Source organism: Panthera leo, chromosome D3 (assembly GCF_018350215.1).
Source record: "Panthera leo isolate Ple1 chromosome D3, P.leo_Ple1_pat1.1, whole genome shotgun sequence".
Classification (NCBI taxonomy): domain Eukaryota; kingdom Metazoa; phylum Chordata; class Mammalia; order Carnivora; family Felidae; genus Panthera; species Panthera leo.
In genome coordinates, this window is record NC_056690.1 from 83,712,809 (window position 1) to 83,739,459 (window position 26,651).

At 38.5% G+C, this 26,651-nt stretch overlaps 1 pseudogene; it reads left to right on the top strand.

Annotated features, from left to right (window-relative positions):
- Positions 1 to 291: 291 nt before the first annotated feature.
- On the top strand, positions 292 to 17,984 carry LOC122203163 (annotated as a pseudogene).
- The last annotated feature ends 8,667 nt before the right edge of the window (positions 17,985 to 26,651 follow it).

Sequence of the window (26,651 nt, forward strand, 5' to 3'; positions counted from 1 at the left end):
AATTTTTTTAATATTTATTTATTTTTAAATGTTTGAGAGATAGAGAGAGTGCGAGCTGGGGAGAGGCAGAGAGGAGGACAGAGGATTCGAAGCGGGCTCTGTGCGGACAGTGGGGCTCGAAGAGAGCAGGACTCTGTTCTGTGGGGCTCGAACTCACGAACCGTGAGATCATGACCTGAGCCAAAGTTGGATACTTAAACGACTGAGCCACCCACCGGATAGGTTGGATCATGGGTCCCCTTGCGTTGGTAGCAGCTTCAGAGCAGAGTATGAACTGCAGTGGCCAGAGTCATGGCGGGACAGGTGTTTAGAAGATTTCTTCTCCTGTTTGCTAGTTTTAGTTGAAAGGAGTGCAGCTGAAACTGTAACCAAAGGAAGCATTATGCTTCCAGAAAATTCTCAAGGAAAACTATTAGAAGCGACAGTGGTGGCTGTTGGATCGGGCTCTGAAGGAAGGGGTGGAGAAATTCAACGTGTTAGCATGAAAGAGCTTACATGAAAGTTGAGATAAAGTTCTCCCAGAATATGGAAGCACCAAGTTAGTTCTAGATGCCAAGGATTATTTGTTATTTAGACATGGTGACATTCTTGGGGCACCTGGGTGTCTCAGTCGGTTAAGCATCCAAATTAGGCTCAGGTCATGATCTCGTGGTTCATGAGTTCGAATGCTGCATCAGGCTCTGTGCTAACAGCTCAGAGCCTAGAGCCTACTTCAGATTCTGTGTCTCCCACTCTCTCTCTCCCTGCTCATACTCTGTATCTCTCTTTCTCTCTCTCAAAAAAAATAATTTTTTTCAAAGAGGTAACTTTTATTTCTCCCCTTAATTTTTTTTTTTTTTTTTTTAATTTTCTTCTCAGTCTCAGGTCACATTGTCAATAGATGGTCAAACTCTATAAGGGAGGCATTTTTTTTTCCAATGTCATTTTATCCAAATACCTTCTTTAAATATATGGCAATATTTTAACTGAAAATCCCCCCTTCTCATATAAGGTGAGCAATGTCTGATAGAAAACAAACTCACTATAGTTGCTCATATTTTTCTACAGAATGAAAGAAATTGGCAATTACATTAAAAAGCACGTGAGGGATCACCTGGGTTGGCCAGTTGGTTAAGGGATCAACTCTTGATTTCGACTCAGGTCAGGATCTCATGGTTGGCAAGTTCCAGCCCCTCATTGGGCTCTATGCTGATGGTGCAGAGCCTGCTTGGGGCTGGCTCTCTTTCTCTTTCTCTTTCTCTCTCTCTCTCTCTCTCCCCCTCTCTTTCTGCCCCTTCAGAGCTCTCTCTCAAAATAAATACATAAACTTAAAAAAAAGTGAGAAAAATACAATTTCAGAAGATAGAGACTAGTATATTTGTTCCTATTTCTTGCAATGAAGCTATCCCTGACATATCACTGACAGTCAATTTCAGCATGTACTGTCCTGAAGTCTACAAGCTGGACCGAAGACAGAAGGAAAAATAAAACTATGCGGTATAATTGTTAACTGCTGGGAATCAGTAAAAGGAACTTACTGAACATACTGTTTCAGAATGGAAACACAGGGAATGTGACAAAGGTAGGTAGGTGTGTATGTGTGTGCATGTGTGTTTTGTTTTGTTTTGACAGAGAGAGAGAGATGGAGCAAGAACAGGGGAAGGGCAGAGAGAGAGAGGGAGAGAGAGAATCTAAACTACACTCTGAACTGTCAGCATAGAGCCTGATGCAGGGCTGGATTTCACAAACCTGAGATCATGACCTGAGTCCAAATCAAGAGTTGGACACTTAACCAATGGAGCCACCCGGGTGCCCCAAAGGTAGGCAGCTTTGTAAGCAAAGCTTAAGGGACAGCTCATTCACTAGGGTTAAAGATCTGCCCTTTTGAACAGTTGTTTATTGTAGAACTTGGGAGATTTACAGAATTTTTAACACTGAAGAGCAGTTGTCACAGATTTCTGAAATATAGTTTAAAATTCACAGCAAACATTTAAAACTGAGAGGAGTCTCTGAACCACTAAGACACAGTGATTCCTTCTAAATTCAAGTATAGTGCATTCAAGCTTTTTAGGGTACCCACCATGTGACAGGCACTGGGCTTGGTGTTAATAATGCAAGGATGAATGAATTTAGTCCTTGCTCTCACAAAGCCCTTTCCAAACGAAAGAAATTCAGGTCAGATAAGATCTCAGTATGTTTTGGTAAATGGCGCAATGGGTATACATGCAGGGAGGGACAGGTCCTGTGGGAGGAACACAAAGGAGAGAATCTACTACATCTAACCAATAGGAGGTCGCTAACCAAGGTCGCTTTAGGGGTGACCCTCCTGTAATATTTTGCTACACAAATTGTTTTAATAAAGGTGTGTTTTTCAAAGCAAAATAAGAAAATCAAACATTGCTATGACAAAACCATTCAGAAGATAACTGGGGGAAGCTGGGGCCCTCATCAGAGTGGGTTAACATAACTGGTGTGTTTGAAGGCTCCTGACGATCATCACCCCTCAGATTCCTGGGCTTCCTGTGGCAGAACCTGAGCCATTCGCTCAAGGTGGGTACATCAGGGTTGGGTCGACACTCCCAGACAGTTTACCAAACCCAAGATGCCTGACAAAGACAGGCTATATTAGTTTAGTTTAATTTATTATAGCCTAGCATTTTATTTATGTATTTATTTGAGGACAGTGGTTCATAGGTGGCATGAAAGATCACAGATGCCTTTGTGAGTGAAGCGATAGTTCAGAATGGGTGGTTGGAAATACTGCCTGGGAGTCCTTGGGAGTGAAGGTCTTCTTCCAATCGATCATTTCCCAGCACAAGGTGGCAATGGAGGGGTCTGATAAGACAAGTAAGGAGCTTCCGTGCCTGAATGGAGCCAAGTCTTGGTCACAGTTTGACCAAGGCTTAGATAGGGCAGGCAAATAGAGTACTCACATACTCAGTGCCCTGGTGATAACCACTCACATAGCTAACAGGTTAGGTTGTATGCTTTTTGATCAAATTCACATTCACAGCACAGAGAACAAACCATAAATCCCGAAGCACACATTCACAGTGGTTGAGGAAAGCAAGACAAAACACTACAAAGTTAAGTGCGGGGTCTGTATTTCTGGTCCTTTCAGTTGATATAAATATACGCAGAATGATAGAAAGTGATAGATTTATACCTGCAAATCAGTGGAAAGTCCCGGCCTGCAGTCTAACAGTGGTGTTCTTTTCTTTTTCTTTTTTTTTTTTTTAATATTTATTATGGAGAGACACAGAGCATGAGCAGGGGAGGGGCAGAGAGAGAAGGAGACACAGAATCCGTAGCAGGCTCCAGGCTCTGAGCTGTTAGCACAGAGCCCGACATGAAACTTGAACCCACAGACCACAAGATCATGACCTGAGCCAAAGTCAAATGCCTAACCGACTGAGCCACCCAGGCGCCCCATAACAGGTGGTGTTCTGATCTTTGCTTTGTCTTTATCAGCCACTTAGCTCCGCAAAGCTTTCCTCTACCTCATAAGTGGAGATAGTATCACTTAGCACACAGCCTCACACAGGGTGAGACTCAATAAATCTTGGCTATTATTGTTTCAGTGAATCGTACAGGGGTGTTTCACTATAGGCTTGTGAGGATGAACACACAGGTTAGGCTTCAGAGCTTACAAGTAGATTGGGAAAGTTTATACACATGAGAAATGCAATAAAAAGTTATGGCGTGTTTGCATATATTACTATGTTAGAGGTAAATTAGAATATGTGGTATATGTAACCATAAGAAGAAAAAGACAATGAGGAGATGCAGGAATACAATGGTGGTGGAGAAAAGAAAAATTAAATCTAACGTTAAAAAATGTGTAGCATGTTTCACAGATTTCTCAGATATTACGTGGTACCCAAGAGATCACGATTTATCTTTTTTTTGCCCAAATTGGGGTGACTCCAAAATAACACTAAAGCATAGTTAGAATTAAAGAATCTTAGTAGCTTTGTCCTCTAGGGTTTTGATGGTTCTCTGTCTCACATTTAGGTCTTTCATCCATTTTGAGTTTATTTTTGTGTATGCTGTAAGAACGTGGTCTAGTTTCATTCTTCTGCATGTTGCTGTCCAGTTCTCCCAGCACCATTTGCTAAAGAGACTGTCTCTGTTTCCATTGGATACTCCCTCCCGCTTTGTCAAAGATTAGTTGGCCATACATGTGTGGGTCCAATTCTGGATTCTCTATTCTAGTCCATTGGTCTATGTGTCTGTTTTTGTGCCAATACCATACTGTCTTGATGATTACAGCTTTGCGGTAGAGGCTAAAGTCTGGGATTGTGATGCCTCCCACTTTGGTTTTCTTCTTCAATATTATTTTGGCTATTCAGGGTCTTTCGTGATTCCCCACAAAATTTAAGACTATTTGTACTAGCTTTGAGAAGAATGCACACGTACCCCAGCATTTATAGCAGTGCTTTCAACAAGAGCCAAATTATGGAAAGAGCCTAAATGTCCATCAACTGATGAAGGGATAAAGAAGATGTGGTTTATATATACAACGGAGTACTACTTGGCAATGAGAAAGAATGAAATCATGCCATTTTGCAGCAACATGAATGGAACCGGGAGGTATCATGTTAAATAAATCAGTCAGTGAAGGACAGATATTGCATGTTTTCACTCATATGTGGGTCTTGAGAAATTTAATAGAAGTCCATGGGGGAAGGGTACGGGGGAAAATAGTTAGAAACAACCACAAGAAACTCATAAATACAGTGAACAAACTGGGGGTGGATGGGGTGGGGGAGAGGGGAAAGTGGGTGATAGGCATTGAAGAGGTCACTTGTTGGGATGAGCACTGGGTGTTTTATGTAAGCTAATTTGACAATACATTATATTAAAAATAAATAAATAAAAATAAAAGCCAAAAAAAAAAAAAAAAAAAGAATCTTAGTAGCAAAAGGGGCCCAAGCATTCCCTAGGGTAAGATCAAGCCTCTCTTGAAGGGTAATTTAATGAAAGCTGCTGGGAGTCCACATATACAAAGGCATCCTAAGGACAGTGATGCTTTCTGCTCCCTACTTCGGTGCAGGGATTGGATAGAGAAAGGAAGAAGCACATTTTGGCAATGAGGGGCTAAGCGAAGGGGATGGATGGTGTGTGACAATGATTCTTGCCTTGAGAATTTTCAGATCCACCTAACTGAGCTCATGATGAAACACCTTCTGTATTTTTATTACATTCAAGTATTTTCCTGTATCAAGTGTTTTTCACACCTATTTTCTTGAAGTATTTGAATAGTGTTTCATGGGCAACAACTAATGAACATGTAGTTGGTGTTGACATCTGTATAAATGTACCGGTCTTTCAAAATAGAACATTTTTATGATATATATAATGTTCGAAATACGTCCAGACTAGACGTGCCCTAAATATTTGTCACAGTCGCGAAATCAAGGTGTAGCTAATGCGTGTGAAAAATAAAACTCTGTCTTCACTTTCAGAAAATGTATTCATTTTTATGTATCTAGTCCTATGATACAATTATTTATGAGATTATTATCCCAATCCATCCACCATTCTGTATGATTTTTGAGCCAAATATTTGATTTAGAGAAATAAATGGTATCAAGATCAATTTTGCTAGGATGATTCCTTCTTATCTTTTGTTTAGTCCTGGCCCATCTCCCGGGCCTCTGTAGGGTCTCAAATAATCTCTCATTAAAATGTACTGTCCTGAGAGTATAATTTAGATTGCACCTTTGTTTTCCTCTTAGCAGCATTTACATAAAGAGAGAGAAATTTCTGTTTATCTCATAGTTTATCATTCTAGACATCATTTACTGTTTTTGTTTGAATTGTAGTTTTCCACAATATAGATCACACTTTATGACAATTCACAGAGTTATGTGAAAACTTTATAAAATATTTCCCTAGATAGAAACTCAGGGACCACAAGTTTCACTCTCTCTATTTACAGATGGAAAAACTGAGGTAGATGGAGGTTAAGGAGTTATCCCTGTAGTTAGTTGGGAAAAGAGTTAGAAACAAGACCCATATATTCTCAATTAATCTATTAACCAGTGCACAGGTAAATCGGATAACTTACCAAACATTTTTCTAGTTTCTCATTTTATTCTCCGTGTGATTTCCAGTATTCCACTTCGTTGTGTTTTCATGGAGCCTTGTTTTCCGAAACCATATTTGATATCAGATGTTTGGTCCTGACCTAGAGGAGAACAGCCAGGATAACTAATAAGGATGGAAAAAGAGTAGAGACTATATCCAAAAGGTGAGAAAAGCACAGCTTAGAGAATGCATGAGGAAACTCTCCCACCCCCACACTACTCCACTTGGGAGTTTGATTCTTTTTGCCTTTGCTGTGTTATTGCTCAGTCATCATTTTGCTACGTCACTCTCCTTAAAGTAGCATAGAGTTAATTAACACTTGGGGGAGGGCATTTTTTTCCAATGTGTAGGTTTATCTCTTATACTGATAGAACAGAGTAACCGTAAAACACGCTGCGAGCAATGGAATGATGTTTTCATCACATCTTCCTATCATTCTCCTCATTGTAGATTTTGTTTTCCAACTTGTGATGAACGCTTCCCTTATTTTGGAATGTTGCTTGGAAAATGATTCATATCCCAAGGCTATGACCAGAGAGTATAAAGGCAAATTTGTTTCAAAATGCCATTTTTTGTGTGTGATCTAAACCCCTTATGTTTCCAAATCAGCAATTTGGGAACATAGAGCCATTCAGGTTGGGTTCACAAGAGTCAGTCCCCTCAAAGGCTGCATTGTGTTCTGCTTTTATGCAACACTTGCCTAGTAATTTTACCTTCTCCAAAGTCATAAGCCATATTCATGTCGTTAAAAACTTCCGTATCATTCCACTGAATTCTCCTAACAAAAAATAAAATGCAATTTTTTCTTGCCTGTTTAGATTGTAATTTAAGTTAAATGAGAGTCAAAATGTCTTAGAGAATGACACAGCACAAAAGCCAGTTTGAGCATATTTCTTAAATCCAAAACATGTGAAATCTGGACCACTTGTTAAATAGGATCCCAATTTCTCAAGAAGGTTATTATACATTTACCATTCAACAGTGGCAGAAATCAACTTCATCTTATTGTGAAATATGAAATAAAAGAGGATAGTTATGAATCATTTTTCTAAAGTAGATAGTTCTCTAATTTCACCTATGAAGACTAATAATTTAATGACTGTGTTCATAATAATCTCCAGCCAGTAAAAGCATACTGTCTTTGATCTAAAGGCTCAAATTTAAATCTTTAGGAAGATTGTGTTTTTTGAACTTGAAAGAAGAAGCCAAGGTTAAGTTGGTTTTTCTAAAAAACAATACTGGTAAATATATTTTTTAGCGACAAGTGGAGTAGGAGAGCAAGGAAGAGATACATGCATTTAAGAAGAAAAAGCATAGGAACGGAAGTAGTACTGACTATAAACTCTTCAATTATTCTTAACAGATGTTAAACTGAGAGCAGAATTTCACTTTGACTAAATTATTTAGCCAAGGAAAGGCAAGCACATTTATTTCTTTGTTATTTGATTGTGTTTTGCACACACTCCTGGGGAGTGTGGTTTCTACTATAACTGGGGACAGGCATTGGGTTGTTGGTTAGGAAGCTGGTGCTTCCAGGGAGTCAGTCAAATCCTCTGAAATAAACATGATTAGATACCCAATGGGACGCCAAGTGCCATGCCACATTCCTGCTGAATCGATCTGTTCAGCATAAATCATAAAAATATTAAAAGTAATACAAAGTGCACTGCCTTTTCAGTCTGGTATGTTTGAATCTCAATTCACCTTTGCATATGCTATGCAGCTGATATTTAAGAATCATATTTACCCTGAGTACTTATCATTAATATAAGGGTATTACATTCTACATTAAAAGGTTGTTGCAGATAGAAAATAATGTATGCAATATTTGCCAGCACTGTATCAAAAAACATCTACTTTACTTTTGTGGAAATGATTCTATAGGGTATGCCTACTAACTGCTACATTGATTCAAGATTTTATTTTTTATAGATGTATGTTTCACCTATTTATAATAGATTTGAGGCTCTATTGATCTGATACATTCTGCATAAGAGTTAATTATTTCCAAAGTGATCTAATTCACTTCTAGAGAACTATGTAGCTACCGAGAAACTCAGTTCTCTCTTTTACTGATTGGCTCACCCATGCACACTTTTATTTAGTTTTTAAAAAAAAAATCATTCTTCTTATGGACTAAGAGATTAATATGAAATTTGACAAGCCAATGACTAGCTATGACTGTGTATGGATGACATCTAAATCAGACACTGCTACTGAACATATGTTGAAAATTATCACAAATTAAAGCTTTTATGGGGTCTTCCATTTTTACATTTATTGCTTGTGTGTTTTTTAAAAGACACAGTTTCTTGTCTGGATACAATCTGGGGTGCAATAGATGTTTTGGTAGTTTAAGCATACTAAATCCATTTAGCCTCTTCAACATCTAAATGTCTGTGTTTCCTGGTTTTATATTGATTTAGAAGCCTCTAATAATGTTTCTGAAATCTGAGAAAACAAAACAATAAACCATTTCATTTTTTTATTCTCTGTAAATGTCATTACTCATAAATGTCAAGATAAACTTGCTTTGAGTGTTATGCAATTTACCATGTCATGTATCATTGACATCACAAAATAATAGCATGAGTCATATTTGAAGATACGTAAGCAACCCTTTTTTATATGTGGAACTCAGGGCAAATAAAGCTATTTACTTTTTTTGGCAAGACAGTATGTTATGAAAAGTGATATAAAACATCTTTAACAAAAGTACACATTGGATTTAAAATGTCACACCCTTTCACTTCTAGCTCCTCTACTGAATACAGACATCGGGAAATCACATTCATTGTTGGACACCACACATTCCTTGTGACTTAAATATGTTTGCATGACCTGAACAGGAATAAAGTAATAAAAAATATACCTGAAACAAACGAAGACAGATACTTTATTCTGTGTGTAATGGACAAAACTGTGCTTTTCCCAAGTCCATAAGCTGAAATCCTAACCCTCAAAGCCACCGTGTTTGGAGACAGGGTCTTTAAAGAGGGAATTAACGTTAAATGAGGTAGAGCCCTCAACCATAGGACCGGTGTCATTATAGGAAAAGGAGAGATACCAGGGAAGGTTGCAACAGAGGAAAGATCATGTGAACACACAGCAAGGTGGCCATCAATAAACCAAAGACAGTGGTCCTGGGCAAACAACCCACCGACACATTGATATGGATTTCCAGCTTCCAAAAGCATGAGAAAATAAATTTCTGTTGTTTAAACCAACCAGTCTGTGATATTTTGTCTTGGCAGCCCCAGCAAAGTAATACACTATTTAACGTTCCTCAATATTTAAGTATTTCAGCTGGGATTAACCCCTTTAATTTTTAAAGAACACTTACTTAATTGCATGATAGCCACTGATTTATAACTAAAACAAAAGCCAGAATTTTGCTTGAAGATAAGTTCATAGCAGCTTAATTAATGTCATTTGGATTAGCAACATTTACTGAATGCCAAATATGTTTCAGACATTGTGAATGGATTCTAGAAACACCAAGATTAATTAAACACCATCCCTGTCATTAAGGCACATATGGTGGAAGGGAGGATAATGACAAACATTCCATTAATCCTGTCCGGTGGTGCAGCCAGCCATCGGGGCTGGGAACCACAGCTAGAATCTCAACTCTATTCGTAGGTGATGTTGACGAACATCTGATGAATTGGTGGGCAGGCTCTATGAGCCGCTTCTTCCCAGAAGGCCAAATCCTAACAGAAGCTCGTCCTAACAGCAAAAGGACACGTGTGTGTTCCCAGAACAAAGTCGTTCTTGCCAGCAGCATCAGGACACCTCCCGAGGCCTACTTCATGCTCTTAATACCTGTTTGTTGCAGAAGCAAGACATAAGATAGACTAGCACGTTGCCTTCTGCTCTGTCTTGCGGAGTGAGCCTGTATGACTAGGGAACAGAGCTGACTCTCAGACTAGAATTTGTTTTGGAATAGGTCATAAAAATAATCTGCATTTCCACCCTACCAACGAACAATTTATTCCTTGCTAATATGGCTTCCAGATAGTTCCCACACCTTCTGGATACAACAGCCAATACTGAAAACAGTGTGCAATCCCAGATAATTTCTACTACCTGAAGTCAGGTCTATTGTTGATTATCTTTTTTTTTTTTTTTTAAACGTTTATTTATTTTTGAGACAGAGAGAGACAGAGCATGAACGGGGGAGGGGCAGAGAGAGAGAGGGAGACACAGAATCGGAAGCAGGCTCCAGGCTCCGAGCCATCAACCCAGAGCCCGACGCGGGGCTCGAACTCACGGACCACGAGATTGTGACCTGAGCCAAAGTCAGATGCTCAACCGACTGAGCCACCCAGGCACCCCAATATTGTTGATTATCTTATTCACTCTGTTTCCTAGCAATTGTGTGTGTGTGGGGGGGAGGGTGCTCAGGGGGTAGGAGGTACAGGGTGAATGTGTGAAACTTTCTTTACATTTTCAGAATCAGTGCCTTAGGGACATTTTGAATAGCAATTTTCCGGCTCTGTGAATGTACAACTGTCCTTAAAAAAGAAATTAATTAGGGGCACCTGGGTGGCTCAATCGGTTGAGCGTCCGACTTCATCTCAGGTCATGATCTCACGGTTTGTGAGTTCGAGCCCCACATCGGGCTCTGTACTGACAGCTCGGCGCCTGGAGTCTGCTTAAGATTCTGTGTCTCCCCCTCTCTCTCTGCCCCTCCCCTGCTCATGCTCTGTCTCTCTCTGTCTCAAAAATAAATAAAAACATTAAAAAAAATTTAAGAAATTAATTAGAGTTAAGAAAGTCAAAATCACTATGTTCTATATATCACCCCGCCACTGGAATGCTGGCACCACATTTCCCTTCCTTGGTCGCACGCTGGCTGTTAGACAGGAGACCCACATAGAGAGCACAGCCAGAAACAAAGATGTGTATGTATCCAAGCAACAGATGGCAGCCTGAGGAAACCAGGGGTGCAACTGCTGGTCTCTCGAGTTGCCGATCTTTCTGCTGTTATAAAGATCCTTCATTTAAGTCATAGTCTGTCCTTTGTTTTTGTTTGCAAAACCCTATAAAGAAAAAGAAAAGTAGCCTTCGTTTGGCTTTGATGATATAAGTCACATACTACATTTGAGAAATATGTCCTTTGGTCCTCACAGGAATTAGGAGAGGTTACCCATGTCTTTCAAAAGAGCACTTATTTTAAGGCTACAAAGGAATAATAACATCACCAAGGATTGGTAGGATGCTCTCGACTTCGCACATTTGGTTGTGAGCTGTTTGTCATCACTCCTATCGGGGATATAACTACAACAACGGTTTTGGAGTGAAGGATAACTCAGCTGAGCTTTGCATTTCAAACGCCTGGGAAAGCAAATTCGAGAACTTTAGACTGTCGGTGGATATACAGAATGAAGGACAGGGAGGTGGACTGTAGTTAGGGAATCAACAGTCTCTGCATAGAGGTAGTAATTGCACTACTATATGCACTATAGGATGGAATACATCTCTAACCAAGACATAGTATATGTAGAAAGAGAAAAGAAATAGCTTACAAGAGAATCCTAGGTTGGAGTAAAACACACACACACGCACACCACACAAATATAGAACAACAACAACAACAACAACTACAGCAACAAAGGCCATGGGGTTGGGATAGACGGCCAAGTGGTAGAAAGGACTTTAGAGAGAATGATGTTAAGCCAATCTTGGGAAACAAGGATTTCAAAGACGAAATGATCCACCAATTCACCTGTTGCAGAATATAATGTCAGCTAATAAGTGGAAAAGGCCTGTTGGATATAGGAATGAAAATATAACTGCAGTAGCTGAACGATGCAAAATGCAGTTAGAAAGGTTTAGGTTGAAAGCCTGGTTTAACAGTTTATAGCTCTATGACCATGTACAAGTTATTTCTTTTAAAGCTGAATTTCTCTGCCTATAAAATGGGGATAATACTCTTCTTTTTAAAGTTAAAAAAATAATGTAAAAAACTTGGAAACTATCAGCTTCTGGCTATCCCTTACACTGTTTTCAAACATCACACACACACACACACACACACACACACACACACACACACACACACAAAGATACATAAGACTTGATTAGAAAGTGGAGGGAATCTATTAGTTGCTCCATTTCAACCTTGAACTTTCCCCATCAATAATGAGGTGGAGCGTGGATCCAGAATTGCTTGAATCCTACTACCCATTTTCATTTTCCTTTCTTATAGAATGAATTGGAACACAAAAGCTTTCAATTTAGGGCAAGGTGAGCCAACTACTTCTGAAATTTTAAATCTAATATTGATTGGCATCTAGAAAAGAATTTCCTTCTTCCATCTCTCCTTCCTTTCTCCCTTCTTCCCTCCCCCCTTCCTCCCTCCCTCCCCTCCTCCCTCCCTTCCTTCCTTCCTCTCTTCCTTCCTTCCTCTGTTTCTCTCTTTCCTCCCTCTTTTTTGACAATTTAGTGACTTTTCTTTTCTGCTAAGGCAAAAGTGACTTAGAGTGACATATGAAACATCCAAGATGGCTAAAGAAACTAATTTTTACTTTTCAGTTGTTTCCTTCTCCATCCCTGGTTCTTTTTCTGTTTTACTCTTTTTTCCCCCTCAATCTTTCTCCACTACAGTTTCTTCTTTTCCCCATCTTCTTATCCACTGTCTTCTTCCTCTCCCCATTTTCCCTTTAGAAACTCAAGAAATATACTGAAACATTCTTTTAGGAACTCACAAAATCTACCAAAGAGTGTTTTCAAACTCTTCTTTTAATTACAGGATGACTGGTAGTGTGTTACTTTTATCAGTAATGCCAAGATAGGAGCAGGGACACTTGGAGTCATGGTATGATCAAAATGAACTTATAAGAGTCCCAGGGTGAGTCAGAGGCTTATAGAATCTCTCTTGTTCATATGACAAAATGAAGGATGGGATATCTGCAAAAGAATGTCTTAAACTTACACCGCCATACTTTGTTCTTCAAGTCCACTGCAAATAAAATCTTTTGTGAAATTCTTTCCATTGAGTCTGTTGCTGTATTCTTTAGTTATTCTTTTAGTCTTTCAAACAAGAATAAACCATGTTTGATCAAAGATAGCTTCTTTGGGCAATTTCTTTTTGTTTGAACTTTAATATTTATCTTTGGGACTTTATACTCTTAAGAGTCTAGCTTCAGAACTTAGAAAAAGTAATGCTAGCAACACTGTTTAACCAAATATAAATTCAGTATCTCAACATTCTATGCAACTTATAGAATGAGAGCGATGGAATATTACCTTTCCCTGTGCAATTACATCACTCCTAAACTAGTCTTATTTTTGGACACACGGCTTAATTAAACAAAAATAAAAAAAACATTGTGTGTGAAGTCTATTTCAAATTACTGATATTTCAAAAGAAATTTAGAAACAGCATGATTTGAATTTTAAAATGAAATTTTGTGGACTAACTCTAAAAGTTTTCAAAGAAATAGCTTTTATAAAGATTTAGGAGAGCTTCTTAAAAAAAATGAAATCCTGCTTGGATGGCCAGCCCCAAGTTGAGACATGAAATCAATGATATGTAGCTGTGACTAAAGAGGGGAGAAGATGCATGATAGTTTCTATTCCACCATCCCTCCACCAGAAACTCCATCATGGGGACCTCCTCCTTTTTCTCCCTGAGACTTTGTCAAATTGTGAACGTGTGTTGGAAAAAGCAAGGTAACGGAGATACTCCTGAACATATTGTGAATTATTTCAAACGTCACCATTTTCATTCCAGATCACCATTTAGAGTTTTTAGTTGTCCATGAAAATATGAAATATCTTAATGACTTCTCTTTCATATATATTTTATCACAGCCTCCTTTTTTGTGTATGTCTTGTTCCAGTTGGGTTTCTCATTAATGTAATTGCCTGAATAATGATGATTTTCTTATTTTCACTTGTGAATGTTTATATTGTTTTGTATCACACAATCTAATGTTCTTTGTCTACCGAAATTCACTCCTTCTTTTTCTTTTCTTATCCTTTCTTTCTTTCTTGCTTGCTTGCTTTCTTTCTCTTTTGTTTTCTTTTCTTTATTCCTTCTTTTCTTTTTCCCCCTTTTTCTTTTCTTTCTTTCTTCTTCTTAAAAGGCACAATTAGCTTTTAGTTACCAAAACATGTTACATAACTTAAATGTAAGTACCACATTTGGTTTTCCTCTGATTTCTGAGTTAGAATTTTTACTATAGCTTATGTAACTTCTTACAAACAAATAAACACACAACAGCAATAAGAGAAAACAAACCGGCTTATGACTTTACCTTTAAATGGAGGCACATTCAAGGAAATGGTGGCCAGACTTCCCAAAATTATTTGAAACAAAATTTTATCTAAGTCTACGAGAAAATGGGAAGCAGAGATTTAATTCCTTGTACGTATTAAAAAAGAAAAAAAAAAAAAACTTCTAAAAGTCCTTCCTCCATTCTGTTGCCATGTCAGGACAGAGAATAGCGTGAGGCAAGTGAGGCAAGACCATAGGTGCAAAATTTAAGCAGGCATTAAAAGTTCCCAATGACAAACGCCAATTGGTCCTTTCAATGCACCATTGAAAAGTCAAAGTTAATGCAAAACATCCACGATGAACAAAGGCTTGAAATTTTACTTAAGGACAGCATTCAACCTTATACTTGCACAACTCACTTTCCTTATAGGCCCTTAGACCTGGCCCTGGTGTTTGCAGGCAATTCCTTTCTCACACGTACTGGTGACAGTTGCTTTCAATTATTTAACTCTTGATGCACACAAAGCTACCGATCTCTCTCTCTCTCTCTCTCTCTCTCTCTCTCTCACACACACACACACACACACACACACACACACACACACACACCACTGCTCCCTCCATTCTACTAAAGTAGTTCTCTCATTTACTCTCCTTTCTTTAACAGAAACTAGCTCTTAGGATAATACCATATTCTCTTGGGTTTCTCTATTTTTCTGTATCCCCTTATTAACCCTATTATGCACAATAAAAGTGGGCTCAATGATTGACCCAATGAGAAAGACTCTTTTACCCTTAGAAGGATGGTGTTTAGGCTTAATGAAGGGAGAAGATGTTACATAGCGTGATATGTTGATAATGGCAAATAACCTTATATCCACACAGACATGTCCAGTTGGTCAGTACTTTCACATAAGGTACTCGTATGTTCCTTTCCCATCACTAGCATAAGGAGTATATTATTACCATCCCTTGTTGAATATGAGAAAATAGGCACAGAGAGGTGATTTACCTGTTCAAGTCTACTGCAAGTTTCTGTGCTTAGTGGATAAGTTGGATAACCCAATTCTTTCCTGTTTTTGTTTAAAATGCTGTATTTGAAGACAATTTAGAATTTGAACTCCCAACTGTAGAATTATTATTCATGCGAATGCTTCCGGCGTGTTGTGAGAAATGTGTTAACGGAATAAGCAAGGTGTATATCCTACCATATAATAGCAACTATTCTGACTCTGCCAAATAAAACAGAAGTATACAATAGGCTTGTGTCTGCGTTTCCAACCAGTTTTGACAACAATGATGGTATGCGCTGTAAAAAAAAAAAAAAAAAAAAGGCACCATCCAAAAATAGTTTCCTTGCCTTTTGGGTTGATTTGTCTGTCAAAATGATGAACCAATTGTGCAAGGAGAATCAACACTTAGGGGGGTATTTTTTTTTTTTTTTACCTGTCACAGCAGTCTGTCCTGCCAGAGTGTAGCTGATAAAAATGCCTGAAGTCTTCCCTTATCAGCCAACTATAGTCCTGATTTTAAAGAAGAAAAATTCAGTGCAAACCAAGATTCTCAGGAAGTAATATCATGATAAACATTCTCAAAATAATGGAAGCGATAGCTTTTGAATCTCAATCCGCTATACCACAAACTCTTATCATTGATGATTATTAATTATTCATTTATTCACATATTCTTCCATATTTCATACCAACCTCCATACCAAAGTACTTATGTAAGAATTCAAGCTACAGCCATTAAGGGAAAGGGTCATACCCCTCTGGAATGCTCAAAAAAATGTATCAAATTATTTTCTAAAATAGCCCAAAGCAGCTGAAGTAGTTTCAGATTGCTTCAGGCATTCTTAAATTCCTAAGTGACAAGTGTTACGAAATTTAGCTGTAATCATCTTTCTTATTCAAGAAAAAGTTAATAATTGCAAAAAATAGACACTCGCTTCTCATATTTGCACATTTTAAAATGGAGAACAAAGTGTACAATGCCCTCCAGATAATATTTATCTTTCACCAAAAATGTTAAAGAGTGCTGACTAGAGAAAACTAACAAAATAGATTTCTTCAGACAGTTCTGAGTCTAGAAGACATCACCTTCTTTAACAACAGCACCTGGGAAAAGAGCTGCAAAAGTAATTATATTGGGGTGAAAATTATCATTCTTTTGTGCAGATTTCCAGGGAAAAAATGGTCCATGTTAATTCACTAAGAATCAAGAAAAGATAGTTTAATATTGTTTATTGAACCAGAGTCATTTCATAAAACTAGGACTCATACTAACATATAGTAAATTCCACTGTAGATAAGTATTGTTTAATATATTTTGGCATATTTTTCACATTCCCTGACAGCCAAGGACCTGAGTGTGGTATATTAGTAGACCATATTAATAGTAAAACTTGGCAACATAGTAGTGAAAGGCAGCAAAAAGATTTTTCTACTTCATACTCAGGCTGAATAGGATGTTAAGGATCTCCTCTCTCTTCCAATCCAAGAATATTTCTGAGAGACAATCATCCACGTTTACCACAAACTAATAGCACACAAAAAGCTCACTAACTGGTAATTCCTTGGCTTTTAAGGTACTTGTCTTTTTTTCTTTTTCTTCACTATTTTGAGTTAAAATCTGCCATTTTATTAAGTTCTTCCCATTGTGCTTACGTGTCTTACGGAACGCTCCTGAATAATTTTAGTATTTCTTCCATGTAGTAGGTCATCAAAATCAGGAAGCTGCTGCCTGTTCTCTTCTATGGTTTCTAGCTCCTCTATTCACATATCTCCAATTTCTTCAACTGTTGCATTTATAACATACAAATTAGACACCTAAACTCCATCTCAACCCCCAAATTTCTTTCTTAGATGTTTTCAAGCTTGTGAAACACAGGCACGATCATAGGAATTCAGATACACTGACATAAAAATACAATTGATTTCAAAACTAATACAGAGAACTGAGCTTCTGACGGTCAAGACCTCTGACCAGAGCCTTTTCTGTCTTGGTCAATGGCAGGTGTACTTTTCCTGTTGCTGTTCTTTTTCTCCTTATCTCAAACTCCCTCTCTTTCCCTTTCTGTCTCTGTGTCTCTCCCCAGATTTAATGTGGTGAGAATTTCTTTCTATCTTTCAAAGGTATTCAAGTTTTGGCCACCTTTCACCTTCCCCATTACTATGACATGGTCCATGACGACACTATTGCTTACTGGAAATAGCTTCTCACATAGGCTGCCTGGCTCCCCCCTAGTTGCCTATCATAGCACAGTACCCTTCTCCAGCATCATGGATCCTGTTCAACCACACGTAGGCTTATGGCACTGCTGTGCGATAAACCCTTCAGGTTTGCCCTGCTCTCAGAGAGGATGTGCTTTCTCTCCCCTCCAATGTAACTTCCCATATTCTGCAGCCGGGCCTTCCACCTCTCACTCTGATCTAGCCCCACCAGTCTCCTTGCTATGTTGCAAAAGGACAGGCACACTGTCATCCGAAAGCAGGATTTCTCAAACGTCACCACTACTGACCGGATATTTTGGCTGGAAAATTCTTTGTTATAGGGGACTGTTCTGTATACCACTGGCCTCTATTCGCTAGATACCAGAAGAAAGCCCTGCCCCCAGTTGCGCAACCCAAACTTACATCTAGACACTGCCAAACAGCCCAAGGGGGTCAGAGTAGCTTCTAGTTGAAAGTCACTACCTTAGGGCCTTGGTGTTTTGTATTTCTTCTTCCTAGAAGATTATTTAACATTATATGTATTCTTTCTCCTGAACTTTACCCAAATATCCAGGGTAGTTTTTTTTTTTCTAACTTTCTTGGCCACAATAATTAAAATTTAACACAAACTCCTATTTTACATGTTTCTAGATGTCTGTTGTTTTTTTTTTTTTTTTTTTCAAATTTACCCAGAGCTAATATATTTTTTAAAGACACTTTTTGAACAATTTTAGGTCCACAGTAAAATTGAAGGGAAGGTACAGAGATTCCACATATACTCTCTGCCCTCACAGACCCACAGCCTCTCTATCAACATCCCACACCAGAATGGTACTTTTGTTACACTTTGTGAATCAACACAGACACATCACTAACACCCAAGGTCCAAAATTTACATTCAGGTTCATTCTTGGTATAAAATCTATAGGTTTGGATGGACAGATGTATCTGTGGCTATCATTGTAGTATCAGATAGAGTGGCTTCGGTGCCCTAGAAATCCACTGCACAATAGTCCACTGTCTGGATGGACCACAGTTTATTTATCCGTTAACCTACTGAAGGCCATCTTGATTGCTCCCAAGTTTTGGCGTTTAAATAGTGTTGCTAGAACCACCCATGTGAAGGTTTTTGTGTAAACGTAAATTGTCAATTCCTTGGATAAATCCTAAGGAGCACAACCATAGAATCATAAGGTAAGAATATGTGTAGATTTGTAAGAAAATGACAAACGGTCTTCCCGAAATGGCTGTGACATTTTGCATTCCCACCAGAAATGTCTGGAAGTTCCTACCGCTCGGCATCCTCGCCACCGTTCAGTGTGGTCAGTGTTTGGGATCTGGCCCATCCTAATAGATGAGCAGTAGTATCTCATTGCTGTTTTAATTTGCATTTCCCTGATGTCATATGATATGGGGCATCTTCTCATCTTTATTTGCCATCTGTATATCATCTCTGATGAGGTGTCTCTCAAGGTTTTTGGCCCATTTTTTTAATTGGGGTTTTTGTGTTCTTTTTATTTTGGATAGCTGTCTTTTATAGTATGTATCTTTTGCAAATAAGCCCCCCTCCTCTGTGATTTGTCTTCTGATTCTCTTGATATTGCCTCTTGTGGAGCCAGAAGTTTTCAATTTTAATGAAGTCTAGCTCATCTATTTTTATCATGGACCATGCCTTTGGCGTTGTATCTAAGGTCATCATCATCCTCAAGGTCAGCCAGGTTTCTCCCATGCTGTCTTCGTAGGATTTTATACTTTTAACATTTCACATCTAGGTCTGTGATCCATATTGATTTTATTTTTGTAATACATTTAAGGTCTGTGTCTGGATTCATTTCTTAGTTGTGGATGTCCAGTTGTGCCAGCACCATTTGTTGAAGAGACCACTTTGCCCCACTGTGTTGCCTCTGCTCCTCTGTCAAGGATCTGTTGACTATATTTGTGTGGATCTAGTTCTGGCCTGTCTATTCTGTTCCACTGACCTACTTGTCTGTTCTTTTACCAATGCCACACTGACTTGTTTACAATAGCTTCTTAGTAAGTTTTCAAGTTGGATAACATCAGTCTTCCACCTTCATTCTCTCTCAGTATTATGTTGACTATTGTGGGTCTTTTGTCTATCTCTAAACTTCAGAATCTGTCAATGTTCACGAAATAACTTGCTCAGAAGGGAGACAAAGAAAAAAGAATGAAGACTAACAGACTTCACGCATTTTAGGAAAATAATAAAAGGCTATAATGCTGAAGATTAATGCCTATCCTGAATGACTGCTGAAATCAGGAAAGCATCCCTTGAGACTGCAGATCTCTGGTTAACCAAAAAGAGTAGAGAGGGCACTCTAGTGGACAGCTCATTGTAAGAAACAAAACCAACGACTCTTTCATCGGAACATGATTTTTGTCTATCCTTCACGGTAGTGGAGGGGGAAGGACCAAAGGGAAATCAAGGTACAAATAATCCCCCCCCCCCCCACCAAACAATAAATGAATAATAGATGATGAACACAGACCCAAAAATATCGTGCTAAGGCAAAAGAAAATTCCAGCCAAATGTGTTACTTGGCATTTGAACAACATAATTAAAATATGGCCTTTAAGAAGGCCATGGGTGGAGAGATAATTAAAGGCTTAAATCGACTCCACTATCAGCCTGAAATTATTAAAAAATATAAAGATGTAAGTTTCTTTCCTCTTCTCAAAGACATTTATCACCAAACTTTGAGCCCACCATTTTAAGGAACTTGAAAAGAATTGGGAAAAGGCACTACTCTACTTACAAAATCATTCTATATGCCTCCTTTGAATCGTTTGCTAGGTCTGTACCAACCTAACAGAACAACCCAATTTTGGTATATTCCTCACATTCTGTCTATCTGTCTGATTATACTTTGTTATTCTTTTAGCAAATTGGATTATGTCAAACATACCATATGGTACCTACTCTCATGACAGAATACTAGTTGCTTTTTATGTCAATACATTTAGTTCTTTCATTAAAACAAAACAAAACAAAACAGCTTTATTTTTGAGAGAGAGAGACACATCACAAGGAGGGGAGAGGCAGAAAGAGAGGGAGACTCAGAATCCAAAGCAGGCTTTAGGCTCTGAGCTGTCAGCACAGAGCCTGACACGGGGCTTGAACTCATGAACCGTGAGATCATAACCTGAGCCAAAGTTGGATGCTAACTGTCTGAGCCACCCAGGCTTCCCTAGTTGTTTCATTTTTATACAGTCTATATGCAATACCATTATAAAAAGATATCACAAATTATTTAATAAGGTTAATAAAACCTCGATTCAATATTTAATATAAAAACTCTGTTGTGATTATTTTCATGTATGTTAGTGCATTGTTTCATTATTATTAGTATATATTTCAAGATAAGGTGTTTATGAGTTGAATGGCATAGATCTAAATTTTTTTTTTATTTCCAGATACTTCTTCAAAATAGGTTGTATACATTATCTAGTCCACACATTAATAGAATGTATCCCCCAGCTTTTGGGCTCTTTTTTTTTTTAATTTTTTTTTAATGTTTATTCATTTTAGTGGGAGAGAGAGAGAGAATGTGAGCAGAGGAGGGGCAGAGAGAGAGAGGGAGACAGAGAATCTGAAGCAGGGTCCGGGCTCTGTGCTGTCAGCACAGAGCCGGACACAGGGGCTTGAACCGACAAACAGCGAGATCACGACCTGAGCTGAAGTCGGACGCTTAACCAACTGAGCCACCAGGTGCCCCATGGGCTCTTTCAATACTTGATAACTTTCCTCATATTTTAGTGAAACAAAAGGCATTTTTTTTGCATTTATGTTACTATTAAAGAGGTTGATCATATTGTACCTTTCAAAATTATTTTTTTTGCTTCTTGGCTTTTCATGTCCTTTGCCTTTTTCCTAGTTTTATTGGTTACTTTCAAAAAAAATCTATATATATTGATTTTCAGGGATGATGGCAGAGGAGGAAGACCCTAAGCTCACCTTGTCTCACTGATCCCAATAGATAACACCCACATCAGAGTAAATGACCCAGAAAACAATCCAGAGACTGGAAGACTCTCTGCAGTTAAATGTAGGGAGGAGGCCACATCCAAGAGGGTAGGAAGGGCAGAGATATGGTCAGGAGACAAATGGACCTGTGGGACTGTCTACAGAAGGGAGAGACACCTGAGCATGGAAAAGAAAAGGACCAGACGTCACGCCAAGCACGTTAGGCACTAGGAATCCACAGAAAATCAGAGGGGGATAGTTTCACTAGTTCTTACAATCAGCATAGCTTAAGTAAACTTGGAATTTTAAAAATCAGTGGGCTTGGCTCTGGGAGAGCTGGGAGGACAACAGGAAATTGATTCTCCACCCTGGAAGAGATAGTAAAATGAATAGTCCCTTAGAGATACAGCATAAGAGCAGTAGTTTGAAAACCACCAGGGGTATAAGGGACGATGAGTTGCTTACTTATCTCTGAGCTTGTGCTAGAGGAGAAGAACTGATGGGAGACTTCTCCAGGAACAAAGGAGCTGGCTGGTGCCATTTCCCTTCCCCGCCCCCCAGCCTAGACACGGAGCCACCTGTGGGAACCATCACAGTGCTACCATTCCCTACATAACTTGCTAACAGTGCAACCTGTCCCCGTGGTCAGAAAACACACCCCTTCCAGCCAGGCCTTGGTTCCAGGTGCCCTCCTACAACACACCTGTGCAAACCTTGCTAACACTGGGTCTTCTTACCCTTCCATTCTCTTGCGGACCTGCCTCCTTCCATATGTCCTGGGCCAGAACCCATCCAAAGTGGTGTCAAAATCCTGTCAGGGTGCAAGCAGCCCCTACAGGGACCAGCACTACTCTAAACTGCCTCCTGCCCCAGGGAGAGGGTAAGATAACCACACACCCCAGTGCAACCATGGTCCGGGAGGGGCTGGAGGCAGACCTCTGGTCTGACTACAGGCCCCACCCGGCAACAAAAGCTTCTCAGGGGACAGCATGGAGAAGGCACCCAGCAATTTGCTGCAACCGCATCTCTGGCAAATTCCTGGTCTGACTCAACTCAAGTCCAAGGCGGCCACAGACTGTCCCACTAACAACACAGGGACCAAACTCTGCCCACAACAGGCACAGCGAACCATCATAGACAACTGAACTGAAGGAAAAAGCAGCTCAGCCACAAGAGTAGGGCACAAGCAACACCAGAGATACCCCTGAAGCACCAGGTACTTGTGAGCAGGGAACACTACACTGTAGGCCACTACAGGACCTCTTCTTCATAAGGCCACTACTTTTAAGAGCAAGAGATATAGCTGATTTTCCTAACACAGAAACAGACACAGAGATTTAGAAAAAATGAGGAAACAGAGGAATATACCCCAAATGAAAGACCAAGGCAAAATCACCACAACAGACCTAAACAAAATGGAGACAAGTAATATGACTGATAGAGAACTTAGAGTAATGGTCATAAAGATACTCCATGGACTTGAGAAAAGAGTGGAGACCTCGGTGAGACCCTTAAAATTAAAATACATTGACTAGAGGAAGCAGAGAACAGAGTAAGAGAATGAAATCAAACTGAACAGGAGGGAGGAAAAAAATTATAATAAAAAATAAAAATAGACTTAGGGAACTCAGTGGCACCATCAAGCACAATCATATTCACATTCCAGGGATCTCAGAGGAAAATAAGAGAGAAAGGGGGGCATAAAATGTATCTGAAGAAATAACAGTTGAAAACTTCCCAAACGTAAGGAAGGAAAGAAAAATTCAGATCCAGGAGGCCCAGAAAGCCCCCAGCAAAATCAATCCACAGAGGTCCACACCAAAACACACAGTAATTAAAATGGCAAAAAGTAGTGATAAAGAGAGAATTTTAAAAGCAGCAAGAGAAAATAAAATGGTTACATACAAAGGAAACCTCATAAGTCTATCAACGAATTTTTTAGCAGAAAATTTTGCAGGCATTCCCCAGAAGGAAATGGCATGATATATTCAAAGCACTGAAAGAAAACCCCCCGCAGCCATGAATACTCTATCCAGTAAGGCTATCATTAAGAATAGAAGGAGAGAGAAAGAGTTTCCCAGACAAACAAAATTTAAAGGAATTCATGATCACTAAGCCAGCCCTACAATAAATGTTAAAGGGGACTCTCTGAGTTGAAAGGAAAGACCATACATAGGAATAAGAAAAGAAGGAAGTACAGAAGCAGTAAAACTAGGTATATCAATAATAATCAGTGGAAGGATTCACAAAATAAAAAGATGTAAAGTACAACACCCTATATACCTCAACAAGAGTGGGAGGAGAGTAAAGAATGAGTTTAAACTTAAGTGACCATCAACTTAAATAGACTTATATTTGCAGAGCATATTACATACAAACTTAATGGTAACTGCAAATCAAAAACAAGTACTAGGCATGAAAAGAGAGAGAGAGAGAGAGAGAGAGAGCGCATATTACTAAAGAAAGCCAGCAAACTATGAGAGAAGAGAGCAAGAAAAAAAGGAATGGAGAAAAACTAGAAAACAACCCCAAAACCAGTAACAAAGTGGAAATAAGTGCATATCTATCAATAATTACTTTGAATGTAAAGGGACTAAATACTCCAATCAAAAAAGATAAGGTGAAAAAATGGATATGAAAGTGACAACCTACAAGAGACTCATTTCAGATCTAAAGACCCATGCAGGTTGAAAGGGAAAGGATAGGAAAGCATTTTTCAGGCAAATGAAAGTGAAAAGAAAGCCAGGGTAGCAATACTTGTATGAGATAAAATAGACTTTAAAACAAAGACTTTCATAAGAGACAAATAAGGATACTATATTATCATAAAGGGAACAATCCAACAAGAAGATATAAAAATTATAGATATTTATGCATCTAATACAGGAGTACCCAAATATAGAAAGCAGCAAATAACAAATAAAAAGGAAGTAATCCATAGTAATATAATAATAGTAGGGGACTTTAACACCTCACTTACATCAAAGGATAGATCATCCAAATATAAAATAAACAAGGAAACAGTGGCTTTGAATAACACATTGGATCAGATGGATCTAACAGATACACTCAGAACATTCCATCTTAAAACTGCAGAATACACATTCTTTTCAAGTGCACATGGAACATTCTCCAGAATAGATCACATTTAAGGCCACAAAATAAATCTCTACAAATTCAAAAAGGCTGAAGTCATACCATCCATCTTATATGACCACAACATTATGAAACTAGAAAACAACCACAAGAAAAAAATCTGGCAAAAACACAAATATATGAAGGCTAAATAACATGCTACTAAACAGAACAGTGAATAGTTCAAACAAGAAACCAAAAAAGAAAAAAGAAAAAAACATAGACATGAATGAAAATGAAAATGCAATGGTCCAAAACCTTTGAGACACAGAAAAAGCTGTTATAAGAGGGAAGTTTATAGGAATACAGGCATACTTCATGTTGCAAGAAAAATCTCAAGTAAACCACCTAACCTCACGTCTAAAGGAGATAGAAAAGTAAGAACAAACAAAATCCAAAAGAAGTAGAAGGAAGGAAATAATACAGATTAGAACAGAAATAAATAAAATGGAAACTAGAACAAAAACAAAACACAATACAGCAGAGCAATGAAACCAGGGTCTGGTTATTTGAAAATATCAATAAAACTGGTAAACTTTTAACCAGGAGAAGAAGAAGGAGGAGAAGGAAGAAGGAAGGAAAGAAGAAGGAAGAGGAAGAGGAAGAACAACAACAACAAGAGGGAGAAGAGGGAGAAGAAAAAGAGGAGGAGGAAGAGGAGGAGAGGGAGGAGGGAGAGGAGAAAGAAGGAAAAGGAACTCAAATAAAAATCAGAAAGGAAAGAGGAGAAATAACAACAGACACCACAAAAAATACAAAGAATTTTAACGGATTATAAAAAATATGTATTCCAACAAATTGGACAACCTAGAAGAGATGGATAAATTTCTAGAAACATATAACCCCCCAAAACTGAATCAGCAAGAAACAGAAAATTTGAACAGACCAATTACCACTAATGAGGTGAAACTGGTAAACAAAAAACTCTCAACAAACAAAATCCAGGACCAGGTGCCTTCATAGTTGAATTCCACCAAACATTTAAAAAATTTTTTTTAATGTTTTATTTATTTTTGAGACAGGGAGAGACAGAGCATGAACAGGGGAGGGTCAGAGAGAGGGAGACACAGAATCTGAAACAGGCTCCAGGCTCTGAGCTGTCAGCACAGAGCCCGACGCAGGGCTCGAACTCACGGACTGCGAGATCACGACCTGAGCGGAAGTCGGCCACTTAACCGACTGAGCCATCCAGGCGCCCCCACCAAACATTTAAAGAAGAGTTAGTACCTATTATTCTCAAACTATTCCAAAAACTAGAAGAGGAAAAAAAGCTTCCAAATTCATTCTATGAGGCCAGCATCACTCTGATACCTAAACTAGATAAAGACACTAAAAAAAAAAAAAAAAAAAAAAAAAGAAGAAGAACTGTAGGTCAGTCAATATGTCCGATGAATATAAATGCAAAGATTCTCAACAAAATATTAGAAAACTGAAACCAACAATATATCAAAAAATTCATTGTCAGGATGCAAGATTGTTTCAATATTTGCAAATCAATCAGCATGATATATCACATCAACAAAGAGAAAGGATAAAAACCATATGATCATTTCAGCAGATGCAGAAAAAGCATTTGACCAAATACAACACCCATTCATGAGAAAAGTCCTCAACATAGTAGGTTTAGAGGGAACATATTGAACATTGAATACACTGAACATATTGAACATACCTCAATACGATAAAGACCATACTGGAATATGAAGGCTGGTGCTTATGTGGTGGTTTTGGAGGTAAAAGCCACACATAGAGCATGGCAGAACAGCAATATATCTATAGGGAAACAGCCTGAGTCCCATACCATTAGAAAGCTGCCCTATTAGACCTAGATAGCCTAATTTTATACTTCTTTCATATGAAAGAGAAATAAATTTCCACTTTATTTTTTTAATCTGTATATATCATTTTTATGTCATACAAAAATTACAAAAGTATTTACAATTTGTTAGCTAACTTTAAAAGATGTATTAATCTGTCATATATCAGCTGACTTAAAATTCTATATTTGACACATTCTCTTACT